The following is a 14,445-nucleotide window of genomic DNA, read 5'->3' as shown; positions in this document are numbered from 1 at the left end:
CGCGCCGCCTTACTGTGTCACCGCCTCGTGGCCCCACTTCGTAATCTCTTCGGTGTTCCGGAAGCTTCGTGGAATTATAAGATTCTGGGCGTTGATTTCGTCCAATTCTGAGAATATTTCCTTACTAGGATTTCTGAAACCAAAAACAGCAGAAAACAGGAACTGGCACTTCGGCATCTCGTCAATAGGTTAGTTCCGAAAAACGCGTAAAATCATCATAAAGTGTGAACAAAACATGTAGGTATTGTCATAAAACAAGCATGGAACATAAGAAATTATCGATACGTTGGAGACGTATCAGCATCCCCAAGCTTAGTTCCTACTCGTCCCGAGTAGGTAAACGATAACAAAGATAATTTCTGAAGTGACATGCTATCATAATCTTGATCAATACTATTGTAAGCACATGTAATGAATGCAGCGATCCAAAGCAATGGTAAAGATAATGGTTAAACAACCGAATCATATAGCAAAGACTTTTCATGAATAGTACTTTCAAGACAAGCATCAATAAGTCTTGCATAAGAGTTAACTCATAAAGTAGTAAATTCAAAGTAAAGGCATTGAAGCAACACAAAGGAAGATTAAGTTTCAGCGGTTGCTTTCAACTTATAACATGTATATCTCATGGATAATTGTCAATGCAAAGTAATATGATGAATGCAAATATGCAAGTATGTAAGAATCAATGCACAGTTAACACAAGTGTTTGCTTCTTGAGACGGAAGGAAGTAGGTAAACTGACTCAACATAAAAGTAGAAGAATGGCCCTTCGAAGAGGGAAGCATGGATTGATATTTTTGTGCTAGAGCTTTATTTTGAAAACAAGAAACAATTTTGTCAACGGTAGTAATAAAGCATATGTGTTATGTATAAGATATCCTACAAGTTGCAAGCCTCATGCATAGTATACCAATAGTGCCCGCACCTTGTCCTAATTAGCTTGGATTTACATGGATTATCATCGCAATACATATGTTTTAACCAAGTATCACAAAAGGGTACCTCTATGCCGCCTGTACAAAGGTCTAAGGAGAAAGCTCGCATTGGATTTCTCGCTTTTGATTATTCTCAACTTAGACATCCATACCGGGACAACGTAGACAACAGATAATGGACTCCTCTTTAATGCATAAGCATTCAACAACAGATAATATTCTCATAAGAGATTGAGGATTGTTGTCCAAAACTGAAACTTCCACCATGGATCATGGCTTTAGTTAGCGGCCCAATGTTCTTCTCTAACAATATGCATGCTCAAACCATTCAACTCATGATAAATCACCCTTACTTCAGACAAGACGAACATGCGTAGAAACTCACATGATATTCAACAAAGGATAGTTGATGGCGTCCCCAGGAACATGGTTATCACTCAACAAGCAACTTAATAAGAAATAAGATACATAAGTACATATTCAATACCACAATAGTTTTTAGGCTATTTTTCCCATGAGCTATAAAACATTGACACAAATAAGGGATGATAAATTTTGAATTGTTTAAAGATAGCACTCAAGCAATTTACATTGGAATGGCAGAAAATACCATGTAGTAGGTAGGTATGGTGGACACAAATGGCATAGTTATTGGCTCAAGGATTTGGATGCACGAGAAGTATTCCCTCTAAATACAAGGCTTAGGCTAGCAAGGTTATTTGAAGCAAACACAAGTATGAAACGGTACAGCAAAACTTACATAAGAACATATTGCAAGCATTATAAAACTCTACACCGTCCTCCTTGTTGCTCAAACCCTTACTAGAAAATATCTAGAGTCTAGAGAGACCAATCATGCAAACCAAATTTTAGCAAGCTCTATGTATTTCTTCACTAGTAGGTGCAAAGAGCTTAAACATGATCCATATCAGCACAACAATTGCCAAGTATCAAATTATTCAAGACATTATACCAATTACCACATGCAGCATTTTCTGTTTCCAACCATATAACAATGAACGAAGCAGTTTCAACCTTCGCCATGAACACTAAGAGTAAAGCTAAGAACATATGTGTTCATATGAACCAGCGGAGCGTGTCTCTCTCCCACACAATGAATGCTAGGATCCAACTTTATTCAAACAAAATAAAAATAAAACAAACAGACACTCCAAGTAAAGCACATAAGATGTGACGGAATAAAAATATAGTTTCAATAGAAGAAACCTGATAAATTGTTGATGAAGAAGGGGATGCCTTGGGCATCCCCAAGCTTAGATGCTTGAGTCTTCTTGAAATATGCAGGGATGAACCACGGGGCCATCCCCAAGCTTAGACTTTTCACTCTTCTTAATCATATATCATCCTCCTCTCTTGACCCTTGAAAACTTCCTCCACACCAAACTCAAAACAAACTCATTAGAGGGTTAGTGCATAATCAAAAATTCACATGATCAGAGGTGACACAATCATTCTTAACACTTCTGGACATTGCCCAAAGCTACTGAAAGTTAATGGAACAAAGAAATCCATCCAACACAGCAAAAGAGGCAATGCGAAATAAAAGGCAGAATCTGTCAAAACAGAACAATCCGTAAAGACAAATTTTTTAGAGGCACCATACTTGCTCATATGAAAATCCTCAAATTGAATGAAAGTTGCGTACATATCTGAGGATCACACACAAAAATTGGCAGATTTTTCTGAGTTACCTACAGAGAACCCTGTCCAAATTCGTGACAGCAAGAAATCTGTTTCTGCGCAGTAATCCAAATCTAGTATCAACCTTTTTATCAAAGACTTCACTTGGCACAACAATGCAATAAAATAAAGATAAGGAGAGGTTGCTACAGTAGTAACAACTTCCAAGACAAAACAAAACAGTAGCAAAATAAAAACATGGGTTATCTCCCAAGAAGTGCTTTCTTTATAGCCATTAAGATGGGCTCAGTAATTTTAATGATGCACTCCCAAGAAGTAAGAGTTGAAACAAAAGAGGGCATCAAGAAGCAAATTCAAAACACATTTAAGTCTAACCCACTTCCTATGAAAAGGAGTGTTGTAAACAAACAAATTCATGAAGCATAATGCAACAAGCATAGAAAGATAAAACAAGTGTAACTTCAAAAATTTCAGCATATAGAGAGGTGTTTTAGTAACATGAAAATTTCTACAACCATATTTTCCTCTCTCATAAAGATTTTCAGTAGCATCATGAACAAACTCAACAATATAACTATCACATGAAACATTCTTATCATGAGCTACATGCATAAAAGTAATACTACTCCCAACATAAGCATATTCATTCTTATTAATTGTAGTGGAAGCAAATTCAACAAAGTAGCTATCATTATTATTCTCATCAAGTGTAGGAGGCATAGTATAATCATAATAAAATTTATCCTCCATAGTGGGTGGCACCAAAAGACCACTATCATTATAATCATCATAAATGGGAGGCAAAGTATCATCAAAGAAAATTTTCTCCTCCATGCTTGGGGGACTAAAAATATCATGCTCATCAAAACCAGCTTCCCCAAGCTTAGAATTTTCCATATCGTTAGTAACAATGGTGTTCAAAGCGTTCATACTAATATCATTGCTACTAGCATGCCAATAAGGTTCCATAGGTTTTTTAATTTTCGCAGCAAACAATCCATGTCGTAACTCAGGAAATAGATTAAAAAGCTCATAGTTGCTTTCCATTATGCCTAACTAGTGAAAAACAAGAAACAAAAAGATGCAATTGCAGGATCTAAAGGAAATAGCTTCGAGCACTTACAACGGTGCCAGAAAATAACTTAGTTACCTGGGACCGGAGTGTGAGTACCTTTTACCTTTCCTCCTCGGCAACGGCGCCAGAAAATAGCTTGATGTCTACGCACGCTTCTTTTCCTGTAGACAGTGTTGGGCCTCCAAGAGCAGAGGTTTGTAGAACAGCAGCAAGTTTTCCCTTAAGTGGATCACCCAAGGTTTTATCGAACTCAGGGAGGAAGAGGTCAAAGATATCCCTCTCAAGCAACCCTGCAATCACGATACAAGAAGTCTCTTCTGTCCCCAACACACCCAATACACTTGTCAGATGTATAGGTGCACTAGTTCGGCGAAGAGATAGTGAAATACAAGTGGTATGAATGAATATGAGCAGTAGTCTAGGGCCCCCTCACAGTAGGGGGGCGCCCCCCCTAGGCCGTGCCGCCTTACTGTGTCACCGCCTCGTGGCCCCACTTCATAATCTCTTCGGTGTTCTGGAAGCTTCGTGGAATTATAAGATTGTGGGCGTTGATTTCGTCCAATTCTGAGAATATTTCCTTACTAGGATTTCTGAAACCAAAAACAGCAGAAAACAGGAACTGGCACTTCGGCATCTCGTCAATAGGTTAGTTCCGGAAAAAGCGTAAAATCATCACAAAGTGTGAACAAAACATGTAGGTATTGTCATAAAACAAGCATGGAACGTAAGAAATTATCGATACGTTGGAGACGTATCAGTCCCTGTCGCCAATGCAACAGCTCTCAACCCTGCAAGATATTCGCAACTCCACACACTTGCCACGTAGCCACCGTCCACGAAGCGGTAAGTTGCAACCTTCTAATTCCCAATGGAACAACAGGTTACACAAGACTTTCAGATCTACACAATATCAAGTAATATGGTGTAGGGAATTCAATAGTTTTGCAGAGCAAATAACTAAGAACTAGGGTTTATCTTAAACGTGGTCTAAAACAACTTTGGGGGCGTCCTGGGCACTTATATAGGGGTTCAAGACGACCTCAGGTCGAAAAAGTACGAAAATAACCGACCCGGAATAGATCTGGTCGAGACAGACTCGGACACGGCCGGCCGGAGGGCCGGTTGACCGGGTCTGGGACCGGCCTGTCCGGTTCAAACCGGACCTGGAACCGGGTGGTGACCGGGCGAGGCTTCCGGGCATACTGGACAGCGCCCGGTTGGCACAAGCGCCACAGCCGGTTTGGACCGGACGGATCCGGCGCGGGATCCGGTCGGACAGGGCCTGGGACCGGATGGTCCGGCGGCACGGTCGGTCGGACCGGATGTGGAACCGGCTTGGACAGCATCTTCTCCTCTCGCGCATGCCTCCCGCTCCTCCCTCGCGCGTCCACGACATATCTTCATGTCCAGCTCCATGTCCAGCTCCACGTCCATCTTGACGTCCATCTTCACGTCCAGCTGCTCCTCTCCTCCTCGTGCGATGCTTGTCTCCTCTTCACACCTGATGATACATAAGTAACAGGACTTAGGCAGTATAAAGTTCTCAACAATCAAAGTATCGTTTAGGAACAAGTTCACCTGTTGTTTAAGTAGCTTCGCACAAGCCCTTGTAATAGGTCCAATCCGAACTTCATTGGACTTGAGCTTCATAGTAGGTTCATCTTCATGTGGTAATGACAGAGGTAGTAGTGAGGTAGGGATGTCCTCATCATCTCCCCCCCCCTTCAAAAGGCGTCGACCTCGACGCTCCAAGATCTTCTCCGTCATATGGTGTCAAATCAACAACATTGAAAGAATTACTGACACCAAACTCATCAAGTGGAAAATCTATCGAGTATGCATTATCATTGATCTCCGCAAGCACTTTGTAAGGACCAGCACCACGAGGAAGCAACTTGGACTTCCGTAGCTTCGGGAACCTATCCTTGCGAAAATATACCCAGACCATATCACCAGGCCTGAACAATATTTCCTTGCGCTTCTTATTCATCCTTGCAGCATTGCTCTTGCCTTTCTTCTCTATCAACTCTTTAATCTTCATGTGTATCTTCCGTACAAAATCTTCCCTCTTTGATGCCTCCATATTGTCTCTCTCATGTATAGGCAAAGGCAGCAAGTCAAGTGGAGTAATGGGTTTGAAACCATACACCACCTCAAAAGGACATAGCTCCGTGGTAGAATGTACCGCCCTGTTATAAGCAAACTCCACATGCGGAAAACACTCTTCCCACTTCTTCAGGTTCTTCTTGATCATGGATCTCAACAGTTGTGACAATGTTCTGTTGACCACTTCAGTTTGACCATCAGTTTGGGGATGACAAGTAGTACTGAACATTAGCTCTGTCCCTAGCTTTCTCCACAGCATCTTCCAGAAGTAGCTCATAAACTTCACGTTACGATCAAAAACAATAGTCTTCGGGACTCCATGTAGACGTACAACCTCCCCGAAAAACAGGTTAGCAATATGCGACGCATCGTCGCTTTTGTGGCAGGCAATAAAGTGTGATATTTTAGAAAATCTGTCCACTACCACAAATATAGAATCATGGCCTCTCTTAGTTCGCGGCAAACCCAACACAAAATCCATACTTATGTCCGCCCATGGTGTAATAGGTCCCGGTAAAGGAGTATACAAACCGTGAGGCTTCAGCCTGGACTTGGACTTGTTGCAAGTAATGCACCTCTTCACATACCTGTCCACATCCCGCCTCATCTTTGGCCAATAAAAGTGAACAGCGAGCATGAGTAGCGTCTTCTCACGCCCAAAGTGACCCATCAAACCTCCAGCATGTGATTCCTGCAATAAGAGCAAACACACAGACGATTCTGGAACACATAGTTTGTTAGCTCTAAACAAGAACCCATCATGTATGTGATATTATTCCCATGCTTTACCAAGAGCACATAAGAGATATGGTTCTGCAAAATCATGATCAGTAGCATACAAATCACATAGTACTTCTAATCCAGGAATTTTAACATCAAGTTGAGTTAGTAGCATATTCTTCCTAGATAGAGCATTAGCAACAATATTATCTTTTCCCTTCTTATGCTTAATAATGTATGGAAAAGACTCAATGAACTCAACCCACTTAGCAAGACGCTTATGCAAAGTAGACTAAGCTTTCAGGTATTTTAAAGCTTCATGATCAGAATGTATGATAAATTCTTTTAGCCACAAGTAATGTTGTCAAACCTCAAGAACTCTAAATAAAGCATACAATTCTTTATCAAATATAGGATAGTTCAACTTAGCACCAGACAGTTTCTCTGAAAAATATACAATTGGGCGACCCTCTTGCATCAACACACCACCAATTCCAATACCACTAGCATCACATTCAATCTCAAATTGTTTATTGAAATCAGGAAGTGCAAGCAACGGTGCAGAAGTTAACAATCTCTTAAGTTCATCAAAAGCATGATCTTGGGCTGCGCCCCCACTCAAATATAACACCTTTTTTAGTCAAGTCATTCAAAGGTGCAGCAATAGTACTAAAGTTGGGCACAAATCTTCTATAAAACCCAGCTAGACCATGAAAACTTCTTACTTGACTCACATTCATGGGAGTAGGCTAATTTTGAATAACTTCAATTTTAGACACATCTACTTCTACTCCATGTTGAGATACAACATAACCCATAAATATGATCTTATCTTTGCAAAATGTGCACTTCTCAAGATTACCATAGAGTTTATTATCACGCAACACTTGCAAAACATGTCGAATATGTATAGTATGATCAGATTCATTACGGCTGTAGATTAATATGTCATCAAAGTACACAACCACAAACTTGCCAATAAATTCACGCAAAACATGGTTCATCAGTCTCATGAAAGTGCTAGGTGCATTAGTCAAACCAAAAGGCGTTACTAACCGCTCATATAAACCAAATTTTGTTTTAAAGGCTGTTTTCCATTCATCCCCTTCTTTCATCCTAATTTGATGATAACCACTACGCAAATCAATTTTAGAGAACACAGCAGCACCACTCAATTCATCTAGCATATCCTCTAAACGGGGAATAGGGTGACGATATCGAACAGTAATGTTGTTTATAGCTCTACAATCTACGCACATACGCCATGTACCATCTTTCTTAGGAACTAGAATAACAGGAACAACACAAGGACTAAGGCTTATGCGGATATAACCTTTGTCGAGTAGCGCTTGTACTTGCTTCTGTATCTCCTTCGTTTCTTCGGGATTCGTTTTATATGGTGCCCGATTGGGTAGCGAAGCTCTGGGAATCAAGTCAATTTGATGCTCAATACCTCGCAATGGTGGTAGTCCTGCGGGTACCTCATCCAGAAACACGTCGCCAAATTCCTGTAAAACATTAGAAACACCAAGAGGAAGAGGGGTCATGTCGTTAGAAACCAAAACCATACCCCTGTACAAAAGCACAAGAGGCATGGCCGAAGGATCCTCACGAAATTCTCTCATGTCTTCTTTGGTGGCTAATGAGACTAAGGAATTCACTCTCTCACTTTTCGTTATATCACTCACGACATTACAATTCTATCGCCTATCTAAAGAAGCATCCTCCAAGTTTACTTCAACTTTCTGACGAGATTCATTGACAATTTGTTGTGGTGACATAGGCTGTAAGTTGATTTTCTTGCCCTTGAACTCGAAGCGATATGTATTGGCACGGCCATTGTGTTGCACAGAACGGTCATAGAGCCAAGGCCGATCCAATAGTAGGTGACACACCGTCATAGGAACCACATCAAAATCAATGGAATCCTTATACGGTCCAATAGCAAATTCAACACGCACCATGTGGTTTACCTTCATCTCACCATTGTCGCTCAACCACTGTATATAGTATGGATGCGGGTGCGTTAGATACTTCAACTTCAGCTTGGTACACAACTCCTTGCTTGCTAAATTGCGGCAACTCCCGCCATCAATAATGACCTTGCAAGCCTTGTCAGGACCAACTAAAGCCTTTGTTTGGAACAAATTGCAGCGCTGAGTAGATGCACTAGGCAACACATTAAGATCACGCTGCGACACAACAATAGTACGAGCATCAGACGGATATGCATCTTCACCATTAGTGTCATAGTCATCATCCTCTGGAGCATTTGGATCAACATCATCTCCAGTCTCATACTCATTGTCCTCATTGATATTCATGACTTTGCGGTTAGGACAATCTCTCTTGAAGTGACCTTTGCCACCACATGTATGACAAGCCATATCACAATTGCGCGCAGTAGACATGTTAGAGCCACTCGTACTTGCAGCAGATTCGGACTTCTTTGCGTTAGACACATTGGAGACCGGCTTGCTAGACGGAGTAGAGTAAGGTGCGGAGCGCATCGATGGCGCCGGCGCCATAGGTGGGAGCGCACGAGGCGTGAAGCGCCCAGCTCCTGAAGCTTGACCTTTAACCTTTGCTTCGTCAGCCAACTGTGATTCAGCTTCTCTTGCATGATGTAGCCACTCATTCATAGTGGTGTAACTGTAATGATGAACAATGCCTTTGATATCATATTTCAAACCATTGAGAAAATGAGTCATTGTCATCTCAAGAGATTCTTTGACACGACCACGCTGCATGAGCATCTCCATCTCCATGTAGTATTCATCAACAGTCTTCACACCTTGTCTCAATAGGGTCAACTTATCAAATATATTGCGCAAATAATTTGTGGGCACAAAACGCTCGGTCATTACCGCCTTCATAGCACGCCATGTGATAATAGGCGGTTCACCATCTTCTTCGCGAGCACTAACATATCGATCCCACCAACGCAATGCATAGCCATCAAATTCAGAAGAAGCAAGCTTGATCTTTCTATCTTCAGTGTAATTATATAAACGTCATAGCTTCTCAATTTTCAGCTCCCAAGTGAGGTATTCTTCAACATCAGCACCTCCTTCAAACTTGGGTATGGAGAACTTGGGCTTACCCAATCCATCTTCTTCCTCAAACCCAAGACCTGGACGTCGGAGTTCAGCAAAACCACGAGGGAGATTACCACGTGGTGCACCACGATTAGCATTAGGTGCGTCATCTTGAAGCTCAGGATCTTCTTCATCTTCTTGTTGTTGTTGTTCGGTCAAATTTTCAACAGCTAGTCGCAAATCGACAAGACTGCGCTGGATATCCGTCATTTGATCTCTAATTGTAGTGACGGTTGCATTAGTAGCATCCAGCTTTTGGGAGATCCCTTGGACCGTTCCCCTAAGCTCATCATCCTGAGCGTGGAATTCACGTCGCATCTCATTACGAAGAGCCTCATACTCCCTCCATGTCATAAGATCAGCAGCACTTGTTTTCCTGGTTAACAATTTTGGCATCACTAGCAGACATGGTTAGTAGGTTAGTGCACTAAAACAAAAATATATGGTGGTACTCTCACAAGTCACTCAAAACTGATAAGAAAAGGAAATCTTACCGCTCCAATGTGAATTAGTATTGCTTACCACTTGTAGTGACAACTAGTGCACGGATGTAGCGAAGCGAATATCAAGGGTATAAGAACAATCACACGGCAAAGCAGGGTATATGTGGGGCTGTAGGTGGGCTACCTATTTGCACCAATAACAAGCTCTAGCGCTGACCGTAGACAACCAATGATACTCACACAAGGCGATAAATGTGGCAATGCAACTATATGGGTGAAAAGTTGCAATGCACTAGAGAGACGCTAGCAAAGCTCAACAAGACAGGCACAAGATTGCTCAACTACAGGTGCAGTAAAGTAAACTTAGGCCTTCACTTGATTCTTCTAGCACTTCACTTTTTTTATGGATTTTTCTCTTTGTATAGCACGCAGCTATGTAGCTCTTTTTGCTTCTTTTCAATTTTCTGTTTTTATTTTATTTTATGACACAACTCCTTGATAACACTGCCAACAAAATATGCAAAGCACCAAAACCCTAATGAGCAGCCTGTCGAGCGGTAAAACTAGTCTCTTCTGGGAAAGTTCCTAGTTACTTATATCGAAAGGCTGTGGCTATGGTTTGGACAAACACACTGTATGCTATGTGGACTCGGAGTAACAAAAACTGAAACTAGAGAATAGTAGAGACACAAAACCCTAACAACTAGATGGAAGAAAAAGATACGCAAAACAACTACGAAAAGCAACTAAAATTTGAAATTAGTGCAATCTAAGGCTATGACAAACCCTAACCCTAATTTTTTTTATTTTTTTTGGCTTTTTCTGGATAGGAAACACTCACAACTCAACTATGGGGTGGATTGTGGATGGCTTACCGAGGAAACCCGAGAATCTGATACCAAGATGATATGGGGTGGCCCGATCTTCTCAGCAAGCAACGGTGGTGATGATGATCACGGGGTGATTGCAGCGGAGGTAACTTGATCATGAAGTGGATGATAACTTGTATGACGCAACGAGATCTCTCGATTGGTCCATGTCACCAATGCAACAGCTCTCAACCCTGCAAGATATTCGCAACTCCACATACTTGCGCACGTAGCCGCCGACCACAAAGCGGTAAGTTGCAACCTTCTAATTCCCAATGGAACAACAGATTACACAAGACTTTCAGATCTACACAGTATCAAGCAATATGGTGTAGGGAATTCAATAGTTTTGCCGAGCAAACAACTAAGAACTAGGTTTTATCTTAAACGTGGTCTAAAAAAACTTTGGGGGCATCCTGGGCACTTATATAGGGGTTCAGGATGACCTCAGGTCAAAAAAGTACGAAAATAACCGACCCAGAATAGATCTGGTCGAGACAGACTCGGACACGGCTGGCCTGAGGGCTGGTTGACCAGGTCTGGGACCGGCCGGTCTGGTTCAAACCGGTCCTAGCACCGGGTGGTGACCGGGCGAGGCTTCCGGGCATACTGGACAGCGCCCGGTTGGCACAAGCGCCACAGCCGGTTTGGACCGGACGGATCCGGCGTGGGATCCGGTCGGACCGGGCCTGGGACCGGATGGTCCGGCGGCACGGCCGTTCGGACCGGATCTGGAACCGGCCTGGACAGCATCTTCTCCTCTCGCGCATGCCTCCCGCTCCTCCCTCGCACGTCCACGAGATATCTTCATGTCCAGCTCCATGTCCATCTCCACGTCCATCTTGACGTCCATCTTCACGTCCAGCTGCTCCTCTCCTCCTCGTGTGATGCTTGTCTCCTCTTCATACCTGATGATACATAAGTAACAGGACTTAGGCAGTATAAAGTTCTCATCAATCAAAGTATCGTTTAGGAACAAGTTCACCTGTTGGGTAAGTAGCTTCACACGAGCCCTTGTAATAGGTCCAATCCGAACTTCATTGGACTTGAGCTTCATAGCAGGTTCATCTTCATGTGGTAATGACGGAGGTAGTAGTGAGGTAGGGATGTCCTCATCACCAAATCTGGTTTATTTGGATTTGGTGATACTTATTTGGTATATTTCTTACTCCCTCCATCCATGAATATAAGACCACATCGTTTTTCGTGTCAAACTTTGACTAATAATTTAGTCAACCAAATGTAAGTTATATGTCATTCAAAAATATATCATTGAAAGGTTCGTTAAAATATGCATCCGATGATAGTTTTGAGTGACATGCAACTCATATTTTGTTGACCTAATTATTGGTTATAGTTTACCTCAAAAAACAAAATGGTCTTGTATTTAACAATGGAGGAAGTACTATAAAATTGGTCAAACATAGACTTGTTTGATTAAAGAAAGAAGTCTACATAACCCCGCTATGTATTGTGTTTGGAACACTAGCCCTCCCCCCTAACTATTAATTGGTACATATAACCCCCATATGTATGAGATACCAGGCAAATAACCCCCTTCAGGCCAGTGATAGTTGTTTTAGCTGACGTGGACAGTGGTTTTGTACCAGGTAGGTGATTGGGGTTAAGCCAGCGGGATGGCGGTTAAACAAGATTAGGTGGTCTAGTATACATGTGATGGAGTATTAGGCATAAAGGTGTTAACATATTTGTGTGCATATTAATTCCATATTGACTTGCTTAAAGCCATGTAAATTTTAATATCCAGGATTGATTTCACTTTATGATATTTTTGTTACTAGTAATAATAACAAATAGAACTAATAATCATAATGACTTCTACTCCCTCAGTCCCACGGAATATATCTGACATTTGTGAAAATTTAAATGTATTTAGCTACTATTTAGTGTCTAAATACATCGGCAGATTTGGACTAATCTGCGACATCTTTCGTGGGACAGAGAGTATAATATAGTCGCGCTATTTGACTCCCAAAGAGTAGATAGTTATTCTACAACCACATTCAATTATTTTTATGTTAAGTAAATTTTTCTTACTTCATTAGTCGAGTAGAACATATGAAAAAATAGAACTTTCAAAAAAAATGTGACATAAAAAAATATGACATAAAATAAGTATGTTTGTCCCTTTTACACTACAATTACTCACACAATGCGTTTTTTGTTGTGAGTCAATATGAACGTAATTATTTATATAGAAAACATAATTTTACGAATGTAACAATCTAAAATTATGTTGGATGCAAAATAAATTTTCTGCACCCTGGAAATCAAATAGCGTTTCTAAGTCGTTTAGGTGTTTTTACACTGTAATGAAAAATATAATGAAAAATATAATGTGTTTTATGTCATTTTTTGTTCCGAGTTAATATGAACATAATTATTTAAATACAAAAGCATAAATTTATCTAAGTAACAATGTAAAATTATGTTGGATGCAAAATAAATTTTCTGCACCCTATTTGACCACCTTGGTGTAGAATAGTTATTTTACATCCACCCTATATCTTTGCAACTGTAAATAATTATTTCATCAAGTAAATATTGTCTTACTTTATAAGTCGAGTAGAACATAGATATGGTCAAGTTTATTTTGTTTACATGCCGTACACAAATACAACATAAAATACATATTTTTGGTGTTTTTTACACTGCAGTGGCTCATATATTGTGTTTGTGTGTCGACTTTTTTTGTTCTGATTTAATACTAACATAATTATTTGAATAGAAAACATAAATTTATGTAAGTAACAAAGTAAAAATATGTTGAGCGCAAAATAACTTATCCACCCTGAAAATCATATAGTGTTTATATATATTTATATAAGCAGTTATCTAGTAATACAAAATTGACGTAAAATGATTAATATGTTGCATGTCCATGTGTGTGAGTCACTCCGTTAATTTATTTTAAAAATAAAATGGAAAAATGTTACGCAAAAAGTTAGTTCAACAAGCCCATCGGTGCTCTTTATTTACTTCTACTTCTTCTTATTCTTCCTCTTGTTTCCTCCTTCCCGCGCTAATGTTACTCGTAGAATATATATATAGACCTACAGCTTTTCTCGAGAAGCCCTTCCACTAGTACTTCTGATCTGGGGGCTTAAATCACGCCCTGTGTTTTACGTTTTACCCATAGCACTTGACCTTCCATCCATGGCCCAGAGGCGATTCAAAACAAATTTAATAATTATACTAAACTTTTATAATTGATTGTAACTCATTTTTCAATTCATGGGCATACTAATATGTTTTGCTAAACTAAAACTGTTTATTTTATAATAAAAAAATTAGTTTTTATTTACATCCTTCAAATATTTAATCCCAAGCTAGTCAGATATCAGTAAACAAATAAATATAAAAGTGCATGTCTTATTTGATTAATTTATGCCACTTGCCTGAATATAGTGTACATGTCTATGTTTGTATCCGCGCATATCTTGATAGATATCTCTAACTAGCTTGTATACTACAAGAAAATCTTGAAAGAAGATTTTATGGAAATGAATATTT

This window comes from Lolium perenne, chromosome 6, assembly GCF_019359855.2.
Source record: "Lolium perenne isolate Kyuss_39 chromosome 6, Kyuss_2.0, whole genome shotgun sequence".
Lineage (NCBI taxonomy): Eukaryota > Viridiplantae > Streptophyta > Magnoliopsida > Poales > Poaceae > Lolium > Lolium perenne.
Note: the sequence above shows the minus strand (reverse complement) of the source record.